Consider the following 11,081-nt stretch of genomic DNA (forward strand, 5'->3'; position numbering starts at 1 on the left):
TATCATTTGTCAGGCCCCTTTCACACGGGTGGCGTCTGTTCCGATCAGCAGGGAATCCGTGAACAGATCCCCTGCTAATCGGAGCTGTACAGAACAGATGCCACTCTTGCGATGGAGGAGAAAACCGAACTAATGGGGAGTCAGAAAGTAAGTGGACTTGTATCCATCTACATCTGATTACCTTTTATTCGTCCCATTCAGGTCTGCCAAAACAAAACTCTTCTTTTTTTTTTCTTTAGACCTAGATGGACTCAGAGGTAATTGGATGTAAATGTATGTACATCTGCTTACATCCAAGTGCCCATAAAGTTACATCGAGCTTCCTTTCAGGTTCGCCTGAAAAACTTGACAGGCGGACCTGATCAGAGCACCGTGCAAAAAGGGTCCTCATTCTTTGCTGATTTTTTTATGATTGCATTCTGTTTATATAAAACATGTTTCTTCTCTCTCTTTCAAATCATACTGCAGTCAGTTATACTAAGGGTGATTTCTTTCCAACATCAGCTATAATACAGTGACTGAACAGTGAAGTAGTGTTCATTAGTAACAATGCAGTTTGTTCACTGGGTCCTCCTGGGAGTTCAGATACTTGTTTTTTATTGGCACACTTTTAGACTGCTTTGCAATATTTCAAGGAAAGGAAGATGTTGAGTGTAGCAACCAATTAGATTTATTCTCTCTTCGATAATCTAGCTGAAATCGAATTGGCTGCTGTAAGCCAGATCTTCATCCCCTGGATTTGGTAAGCCATTTTCAGTGGTCCAAATGATAAACTCATTTTCTGAACAATACATCATTTTTTCTCATTATGATTTTTTAAAATTTCTTTATTTATTGAAAGACAGGGGAGCAATCACACGCGTGAAGAATAACAATACAGAATTCGAGCGGGACGACAGTCCAAAAAACTTTAAATAGATTGTGTACGGTTCCATTCTATGCGCGAATACCCCCTACAGTCAGGGTTTTAAAGTTTACAGTAAAAGAGGTGGACAGAGAAAGAGAATATGAGAAAGATACAGAAGAAGGGGAAGAGGAAACCGTAAAAAAGAAAGCTGGAGAAGGCAAAGGTTAAGCAGAAGCATAGAGTAGAGTTTGGGAAGAAAAGGGGGTATGCGGTCCGGGGAAGAGGGGCACCCAACATCCATCTAGCCGATCCATCTAGCTCAAAGAGCTGCCAATGCCCCCAAATCAGGAGATTCTCTCATGATGATTTTGTCTCATGATGTGCCTTCAGCCCTGGCATTAGTTGCTCTGGCAGTGTGAGCACAAACCGCAATAAAGGCAATCATCATAATTATCAGAAAATTGTAGGGTAATATTTGTAACTAGATTCCACATCATGGAACAGTTTAAATTGGCAGCTACATAGGTAGTAATACATATCTGAGGTCTGTCCACCACAACTGTGTTAGAAGTAAATTGAGAATACATTGTATAAAAATATTCTGTTATATGTATCCAGTCTTTGCATTTTTAAAATGTTCTTTTTTTAAACTAAACTTTATTAATTTCTGAGAGTAGTTTATGTTCACTGGTTATATGGACTATAATTTAAAGTGGCACTAAACTCAGGAGTTAAATCTTAAAAAATGCATTAAAGTACCTTAACTATTACCAAAAATGTATCTTATTTGTGTATCACTCGGCTGTAGATCCTCAAATCATCTCTGAATTGGTGCCGACACTGTCCTTCCTTCTGGAGGGTGGATACTTTGTTCCCCATGGTCCCTGTGTATGTTGTAAAGTAGCCACCACTCCAAACTTGCTCCCGTGATGGACTACAATCCATCCATTTGTATTGAGATTGTAGTCCATCCCAGGAGTGAGCTTGGAGCGGTGACTACTTTACAACACACACAGGGACCATGTTGAACAAAAGTAGCCACCCTCCAGAAGGAAGCACCAATGTGTCAGCACCAATTCAGAGATGATTGGAGGATCTACAGCCGGGTGATACCCAAATAAGATACATTTATGTTAATAATGAAGGTACTTGAATGCAATTTTAAGATTTAACTCCTAAATTAAATATACTGAGCTATGGCTCTCAGATTACGTAAAGGTAATGTATAGTGTTTTTGCATGGATTCTCTTTTATCTATGTAATATGTTTAGGATTAAGATATAACATTTATAATATTTTTAAGTTGTTTTTATTTTTATACTGTTTATGAAATATTTTATATTTACCACTTGCAACCAGCAGCTGGTAAATGTGAGGCTGGTTGCAGCAGATTTTAGAAAAAGTACCTTAACTATTACCAAAAATGTATCTTATTTGTGTATCACTCGGCTGTAGATCCTCAAATCATCTCTGAATTGGTGCCGACACTGTCCTTCCTTCTGGAGGGTGGATACTTTGTTCCCCATGGTCCCTGTGTATGTTGTAAAGTAGCCACCACTCCAAACTTGCTCCCGTGATGGACTACAATCCATCCATTTGTATTGAGATTGTAGTCCATCCCAGGAGTGAGCTTGGAGCGGTGACTACTTTACAACACACACAGGGACCATGTTGAACAAAAGTAGCCACCCTCCAGAAGGAAGCACCAATGTGTCAGCACCAATTCAGAGATGATTGGAGGATCTACAGCCGGGTGATACCCAAATAAGATACATTTATGTTAATAATGAAGGTACTTGAATGCAATTTTAAGATTTAACTCCTAAATTAAATATACTGAGCTATGGCTCTCAGATTACGTAAAGGTAATGTATAGTGTTTTTGCATGGATTCTCTTTTATCTATGTAATATGTTTAGGATTAAGATATAACATTTATAATATTTTTAAGTTGTTTTTATTTTTATACTGTTTATGAAATATTTTATATTTACCACTTGCAACCAGCAGCTGGTAAATGTGAGGCTGGTTGCAGCAGATTTTAGAAAGCTGGTTTAGTCTTATACTGTAACTAGATCTAAACAGCAGCATATTAAATTACACACACGCACAGCTGAATGAGTCCTCCAGATTTTCTGTCTCCAGTAGTATTCAGGAAGTACACAGATATCTCCATTCTATAGGAACAAATCATTTTCTGGTGTCAAGCGAGACACTTCTCCAGACCTTTTATGAGTTGAATTGTTATGATTTGCACTTAGGTTGGTATACAGTTTTCTTATATTTATATAATTGACTTTACCAGACACAGACCTAGATTGATCCCTGTAGCATGCCTTATGCATACTTTAAAACATCTTGAAGCAGAACTCCAGGGAACAAATTCTTAACCCTTGCATTGGGGCTACCCCTTAACTGCAAGGGTTAAGTGTTTGTGTCTTGGCTAAAATAATAATAAAAAAAAGTTATGCTTGCTTCCCTTCCGCTGCACCAGTCTAAGGATCCTCGAGTCATCACGTTCTATTCAGTGTATAGGACGTGAGGACACCGAGGGACATTTCATCGCTGCTGCATAGGAGGAGAGAGGTTGGAGGGAGTGCGGTCACAGCCGGTCGGTTCTGAGATTTGGGTGAATATAACTTTTTCTTTCTTGCAACCTAGACACAAATGAGCATTTAACACTTGCAGTGTGAGGGTGGCCCCACTGAAAGGGTTAAGAATTTTTTTTCTCCCGGATTTCTTCTTAAAGTGTCATTTGAAGCTTTTTAAATCAGGGCTATAGGCTCATAAAGAACATAGTTTAGGATCCTTTCCTTGTTTGGGGGCTTTCATAATTAATGTCTCAATCACAATATACTGTGGGGTGAATTTATCAAAACTGGAGCAGATTTGCACTGCAACCTATCAGCTTCTCTCTTCAGTTTGTTCCGTTAAAATGAAAGAGAGAAGCTGATTGGTTGCCATGCACAGGTGCTCCAGATTTTGTCTGCCCCAGTTTTGATAAATTCCCTTCTGTATGTTTTGATTAGAATGCATTATATAACATGCATGTGAGATCTGGTGCCAATAAATCGCCATAATGCTTAATAAATTAAAATTAATAAAATAATTAGAACCTTTTGGCCAGAAATCGAATTTTGTTGTTTTGTAGGCTTTGAATAACCAGAATATTATCTCTTCTGTGATCTTATGTCCTACTGCTCCTTATTGCCCAGCCTAGATCATATGTTCTTTGTCTACCAATCATAACTGCAGAAAATCTGTTGTTTCCAATTAGCAGTTACACAGGCCCGGCGCTACCGCAAGGCAAGCGGCCACCTGAGGGCGCTGCAGGGTGAGGGCGGAAAAAACAGGGCATTTTGACAAGTACTTGTACTTGTCAAAATGCCCGATGCTTGCGCTATGTTTTTTTTTCCACTTACCTTCGGTGCGGGAGAGCAGCGGCGAGTCGGCGCTGGTGCGGTGGGAGGAGCTCCAGGTGGGGTCCTAATTTAGCTGGCCAGCGACTGCCAGAGGATCCCGACACGTGCGGCACCTCTGGCAGTCGCCGGCCAGCTAAATTAGGACCCCACCTGGAGCTCCTCCCACCGGACCAGCGCTGACTCGCCGCTGCTCTCCCGCACCGAAGGTAAGTGAAGAAAATAAAAACATGCTGATAGGGAGCAGGCCCAGCGCTACAGGGGGTTGGGAGGGGGCGTCAAAATGCAACTTTACCTGTGAAGGCAAAAATCTTAGCACCGGCCCTGCAGTTAGATAAGAGTATCAAAAAGGCTGCCAGCATTTACAAAGTGGAAAGAAACAAGGGTTTTAATACACTGACACAAATTGAGAAGACCGAGTACAGTGATGTATCATTACAGAGGTGTATAACCTATTGCAGGAAAGCTTTTGCTTCATCTCACACCATCTGGTTTGGTATACTCTGAGGAATACTGATTGTCAACCCAAAAATGAGCTATAGGGCTCTATCATCTTGAACTAGTAGGAATGATTTACACTTTTGTCTATTGGCAACAGAGAGGATGATATGTTATGATCCAAATGGGTGTGATGTGAAATTGCCCAGGGAAGAATTTCCAATAATGAGAACTCGTTTGCCTTTCCCAGCAACTCCCTTTACACAGAGAGACTAGGATAAACTTATTTACAACCAGGGCCAGGCTTTCATCAATGGAGAAAGCCTGTCATCCTATAGATCCTTCTATAGGATGACAATTTCTACTGACGATAGGAAAATTAAATGTATTCCACGCAGATCTTCACACTGTTTTAAGTTTCACATGCGTGCCCTAGCAAATATATAGTGTCTCAGTTGGAAGGTCTATTATATCTGTGGAGGAAAACCTAAACTGTAAAGTCTGTATTTAGTCCCCATTCACACCTGGGCATTTTGTCGCTCAAAGGTAAGCGCAACAAAATGCTTAAGACAAGGAATCCCATTCATTTCTATGGCTCCTTTTAACACTTGAGCATTTTGTCAGAAGCAGAAAAATGCCGGTCACTGGAAAAAGTACAAGAGCTACTTTTTGGCTGATTACAGCCCTTTTTTGTTTCCTAAAACTTCATTCACACCTAGGCGTTTTGTCGCTCAAAGCTAAGCACAACAAAACGCTCAAAACAAGGAATCCCATTCGCTTGTCTGGAGCGTGACAAAATACTTAGGATAGTGAATCCCGTTCATTTTATGGCCCGTGTTCACACCTGAGCGTTTTATTACACGTAGTTTCCCATTGAAGTTTCCCATTAAAGTCTATCCCTGTTCACACCTAGGCATTTTGTCACTTAAAGCTAGGCGTAACAAAATGCTCAAGACAAGGAATCCCATTCATTTCTATAGCCCCTGTTCAGACCTGAGCTTTTTGGCTGAAGCAGAAAAACACCTGTCACTGGAAAAAGTACATGAGCTACTTTTAGGCAGATTACAGAACTTTTTGGTCCCATGGACTTTAATGGGTAACTCCGGGAAACGCAAGTTTCAAGCGCTTTTATGCATTTTGTCACACAAAGTTTCCCATTGAAGTCTATGGGACCAAAAAGCGCTTTAATCTGCCAAAAAGTAGCTCATGTACTTTTTTCAAGAACAGGCGTTTTTCTACTTGTGACAAAACACTCTGGTGTGAACAGGGGCTATAGAAATGAATGGGATTCCTCGTCTTGAGCATTTGTCATGCTTAACTTTTGAGCGACAAAACGCCTAGGTGTAAGGCCTGGTTCACACCTGGGTGTTTTACAGCTCGTTCCTACGCTCTGTAAAACGCTCAACATGTGAAAACCAATGATTGCCTATGGGCATGGTTCCCACCTGGGCGTTTTACAGCGCGTAGGAACGCGCTGCAAAACGCCCAAAGAAGTACAGGAGCTTCTTTGGGGCGTATTTGCTGCGTGTTATCATTGGGATACAGTCAGGTAGCCCTCGGAAACGCGCATATTCGATACGCCTAGGTGTGAACCCAGCCTAAATGGAGACATAGACTTGAATGGGAAACGTTGTGCAACAAAGGTGTAAACAGGGGTTATAAATAATAATGGGATTCCTTATCTTAAGAGATGGTGAGATCTCCTGACATCTGAACGTCTTTGCTCAGTGTTTTTTCTATGAAGAAAAGGGAACAGACGTTTCACCCCACCTACAAGTTGTAATGACACTTGAGTCCAGAGGAAGATCACACAAGGTCCCAGTGGCTTGGTAGTGTGAGCATGGATATGCAGAATTGTTGTTGCCTGTTGTTCTTGGTGACAGATCAGTCTATTTTTAGGACTACATATTGCAATGCATGTTAAACTGGCCATGGCCAGCTGTATTATATGGATCCCTTGTCAAACGGCTTCTCAACTAGCGGTACAAGTACCCCAGTGAAGTACATTTGTATTGAAGATTTAAGATGCTATCAAATAGTAAATCACATTTAAACATATTTGAGTTGAAATTGTTTAAAGCTGATCTACAGGCAGATCTAAAATAACACCAAGTAGAGCATGTGTAGACCGAAGTAGTCAAATGCTGCTTTTGCATTCGAAGGCTCATCTGGCTCATAAACAAATGCAAAAGGCAACGCGTGACCTGCTTTGCCTGCAATGGATTGCAAGAAAAGTAGTCATGCAGGTTATGCAGCATGCACATGTATTGACAGCGAAAATGCTCACTGAGAGAGCGGATTTTGCAAAATTATGATTCATCAGTGTGCTGCTGCTCCTTTATAGCCCAATTAGCAGGATAGGTTGGGCTTCTTTTTTTTTTTTAACCAAACTGTGCTGCAGCATTCGCCAGAGATGCCCCTACACCATACAATTATTGTTCAATTTCCGAACGAAATCGTGTTTTTGTATGATAATCGTCCAGTTGATGGGAAGTCAACGATCACAATTGCTGTACTTCTGGCCGAATTTCCTCGATCGGTCAGGCTGGAAAAGTTTTTCGAATCGTACGAAAATCGATGGATTAGTGGCGTTTTCATGTGAAAAAAACTGTAACATGAACACTGCACATGCGCAAACGAAAATTTGTTCTGTCGATCGCCGAAATTTGGTCAGTTAGTATTGCTAACTAGCGATCATTGAAATCCACATTGGTGTGTGCATGATGGGGCAGTCGTGCGGAAATCAAGCGACGGTTCGATGAAAGCAGGAAAAAGCTCTAACAAGAATTGTAAGTTGTATGGGCAACTTAACACTCACAAAATGCACCGACACATGAAAAAAAAAAGCATTTAAGCATATTTATAAAGCGGAGGATGTGACATTCACGGAACATTCATTGCAAGTAAATTCATCGTTGCAATCTAAAACACATGCACCTGGAAGATACACCGTCTGTGAATGTCTACTGAATGTCACATTCACTGCATTATAATTCCCCATAGTTTTCTGTAGGATTTCCCTCCACTGCTGCAATGCATTGGAAAAAGCCCTGCATTTTGACATATTGCCTTGTTAAAGCATGTCCAAACATTTTAAATGGAATTCTTAAACACCACAAGGCAATACATCATAATGCATGACAATGTGCAGCACGGAATTGCAGCATGTGGAGGCTTAGTGCGTTTAGTCAATCTTTAATGTATAGACGATTATTCCCATGGCCTAGGTGTATAACTTTACATGTTTCAAAATCAACTTTGATTTGCAGTATAACTGCCTATGTTGAAATTGTGAAGAATGCCTATGCAAGGGACCACAGCTGGTTAACTGAAAAAGAAATTATTAGTTATAAAATACATATTAAAAAAACTTTTTAAGCACTACAGGGCTATTCACTAAAGGGTGAAGAGTTTGGAGAAGGCAGGAGAAGTGAACAATCGATTCTAGGACAACATAGCTGAACTGGAAACATTCTCCATTTCAGCTCACTTTCCAGTTCAGCTATGTTGTCCTAGCTTGTTCACTTCTCCTGCCTTCTCCAAACTCGTCACACTTTTGTGAATAACCCTGCTAGTAATTATTTAGTCATTTGTTTTTCTGTATACATTATACTTAATGCTAATAAGGAATCTGGATTCATAGCTGTAATTTCCCATAGAGATATCCAGCACCTTATTTAAAATGTTAGCCCTGCCAAAATTGTTGTTGTTTTTTTAAATTTTTTATTTGTTTTGGGTGGAATGGGGGTAGGGTTAGAACCCCTCTCAGCTTTTACAGCTGTTTGGGATTCCATTAAAGAGATTTATTGTCGCTTCCTGTTCCTCTGACAACTGTTTTTATTAGGATGTAAGGGAAATCTGCAACAGGGGTGTGCTGATACTCAGTTGTATAAACATGAAACCATGCATAGCCACGGTTAATATTCATATTACTGTGAAGTGAGAATTTTATATAGTTCACTTTCCTTAAGCCATTTGCTCATTGGCATTAGTAGCTGGTTTATATAGTGCCATCTTGTGGTCGTTGTGGTTATTGCACCACATTTTCTGTGTTCCCTCCCATTTATGATGTATTTCCCTTTCTTTATGAGGTAGTCGTTTCTGGTGTCATGGCTGACAGATTCTTATTCTGGACATGATAACTCAACAGAGATGTAATATGCTTGACCTGTAGTACAGCAGCATACAAATATGGCCACATTAAAATGTCCACAATGTATATAATCAAAAGTGAAAGACAACTCTTTTGTGGCTCCCACTGTCAGTCACTTCCCTTGGAAGGGGAGCAGAGACATGTCCTCTGTGTGTTGTCCGCTTGGGCTGTCTGTGCATTTTGGTGCAGGCAGAATCCTCATGTCAGGCTGTAGTCCACACACAGGAGCGTGCACACATGTCTCCATAGGACACTGCAAGGCAAAGGAGACACCCAAGCACTGGTAGAACTACCTGGGTCACAGGGGTTGCATTTGGGCCCTGGAGTTCCACCACTTGGGGGGGCCTGGAAAGGAAGAAGAGGGCTCAGCCCAGGTAACCGCAGAGACACAGACATTGCCTCCCCAGGGTGGCCCTTCATGGTTTCTTGCAGCGGGGCCCTGAGGTTTCTGGTTACGCCTCCGCACACGAGAACAGGAAACTGGGGAGCTGCGATTGTGGGAATGGCAGAGATAGAAAGGAAGGAAAGCATGTAAAAAAAGAGAGGCAGCATACAATGTACACAAAGACATCTGCAACCAAAATGTATTTTTAAAAAAAGGTTTAATGTTACTTTTAGAAAAAAGTTTTTTGCTAGCGCATGATTGGTTGATTGACACAAACACATCTATATCTTATTTATGCAGTGAACATTTACTTTGCTACATTAACAGTCTCTAATCCTTTAGTAAAACAGCCCCACTGCATTTGGTTCAAGCAATAACAATGCCCCATATACTGTATGTTGTAACAGTACTGTGTAGTTGTTTATCTGTCACAATACTGTATTTTGTTCCTGCAAACTGAATCTTAATTACACTTTAACAGCATGAGAATTAGTATTCTTCATTTTCATTCACAAAATTACTAAACAGATCAAGATATCCTGCCACCAACAGTTTCTACAGAAGGCCCGCAACAATTGAAACTGTTGGTGGTAAGTTGCCTTGGTTAGCTACTAGTCCAAACAAGTCCTAAGTATTAGTGCATATTTGGATTTTTAGGTATAAACATTCTTAAAGGTTATACGTTACATTCTCATGACTTTTGTAACGTTAGACTAAAGCAGGGAAAGGCTTAGTGGCGATTCCAATATAATTATAATACAGTAATCTTTTTTAAATAGTATGTTGTATTTAACAGTGATAGTAGGATGAAACTACCACCATTGCAGCCTATACAGCTGCTATGGGGCCTGGACAGGAAAGGGGGGCCCAGAGGGACTACACGGCAAAGTTCTCCAGATAATTTTTTTCAATAATGAATGCAGATCAAAAACAAATATACATTTCCCTGTAAAGTATTTCTTAAAATTTTTGCCCAAGCACTTACAGTCGTCACGTTTCAGAACAGCTGTCTCCAACTCTCTCAGCTCTGCTTCCCTGAACTTCCTGTCCACTACAAGATCACAAGGAACAGCACAGTCTCCTGCAGTTGTCTATATATTAGCTTGGAGAAAGGAGAAGGAAGGAGGAGCAGAGAGCAGGGATTGGCTTGCCTTGCCATGCCTGTATGTTTGTGGAGACACACGCAGCTTACTAGCACACACAAGGGGGACTCCATAGGACCCTGCAAGCGAAAGGAACCACCCTAAAACAGAATATCGGGGCCAGTGCTCAGGGGACCAGATCATTTTGAAAATAGCTTAACCCTTTCGCTGCCAAGGACGTACGTCGTGCGGAGCTACAAAAGTGCTTCCAGCTGGCCAGCTCAGTACGTCGTACGGACCTGGCAAAAAGTGCCTGCAAGGATAGAGGAGTTAGCGCTGGATCGGAGAGCCGCCGCACCGCTGGAGGGACAGATGAAAACATCAGGAAAGAAGAAGAAGATCGGATTAAGAGACATCATTGAGGCCCCATTCACACTGAGCGATTCGCAAATCGCGCATTTGTCGAGCGATTTGCATTTTGTGCGATATCGCGCAAATGCTTGCATTGAGCAAGCTAGAATCGCGGCAAAATCCGCTCCAAAAAGGGTCCTGCTGTAGCGACACAGGACCCGCGACAGCGACGGACAGAGCCCCATTGCCATGCATTGGAGAGCGATATCACGCGGTAAATAGCCGCGATATCGCGGGAATTACCGCGCGATAAATCGCTCAGTGTGAATGGGTCCTTAAGGTAAGTGCTGACATTAACATGGATGGGAGGACATTTTTTCTTTTATCCTATAATGTCACTTTAATGT

Source organism: Nanorana parkeri, unplaced genomic scaffold (assembly GCF_000935625.1).
Source record: "Nanorana parkeri isolate BGI_ZX_2015 unplaced genomic scaffold, ASM93562v1 scaffold1597, whole genome shotgun sequence".
Lineage (NCBI taxonomy): Eukaryota > Metazoa > Chordata > Amphibia > Anura > Dicroglossidae > Nanorana > Nanorana parkeri.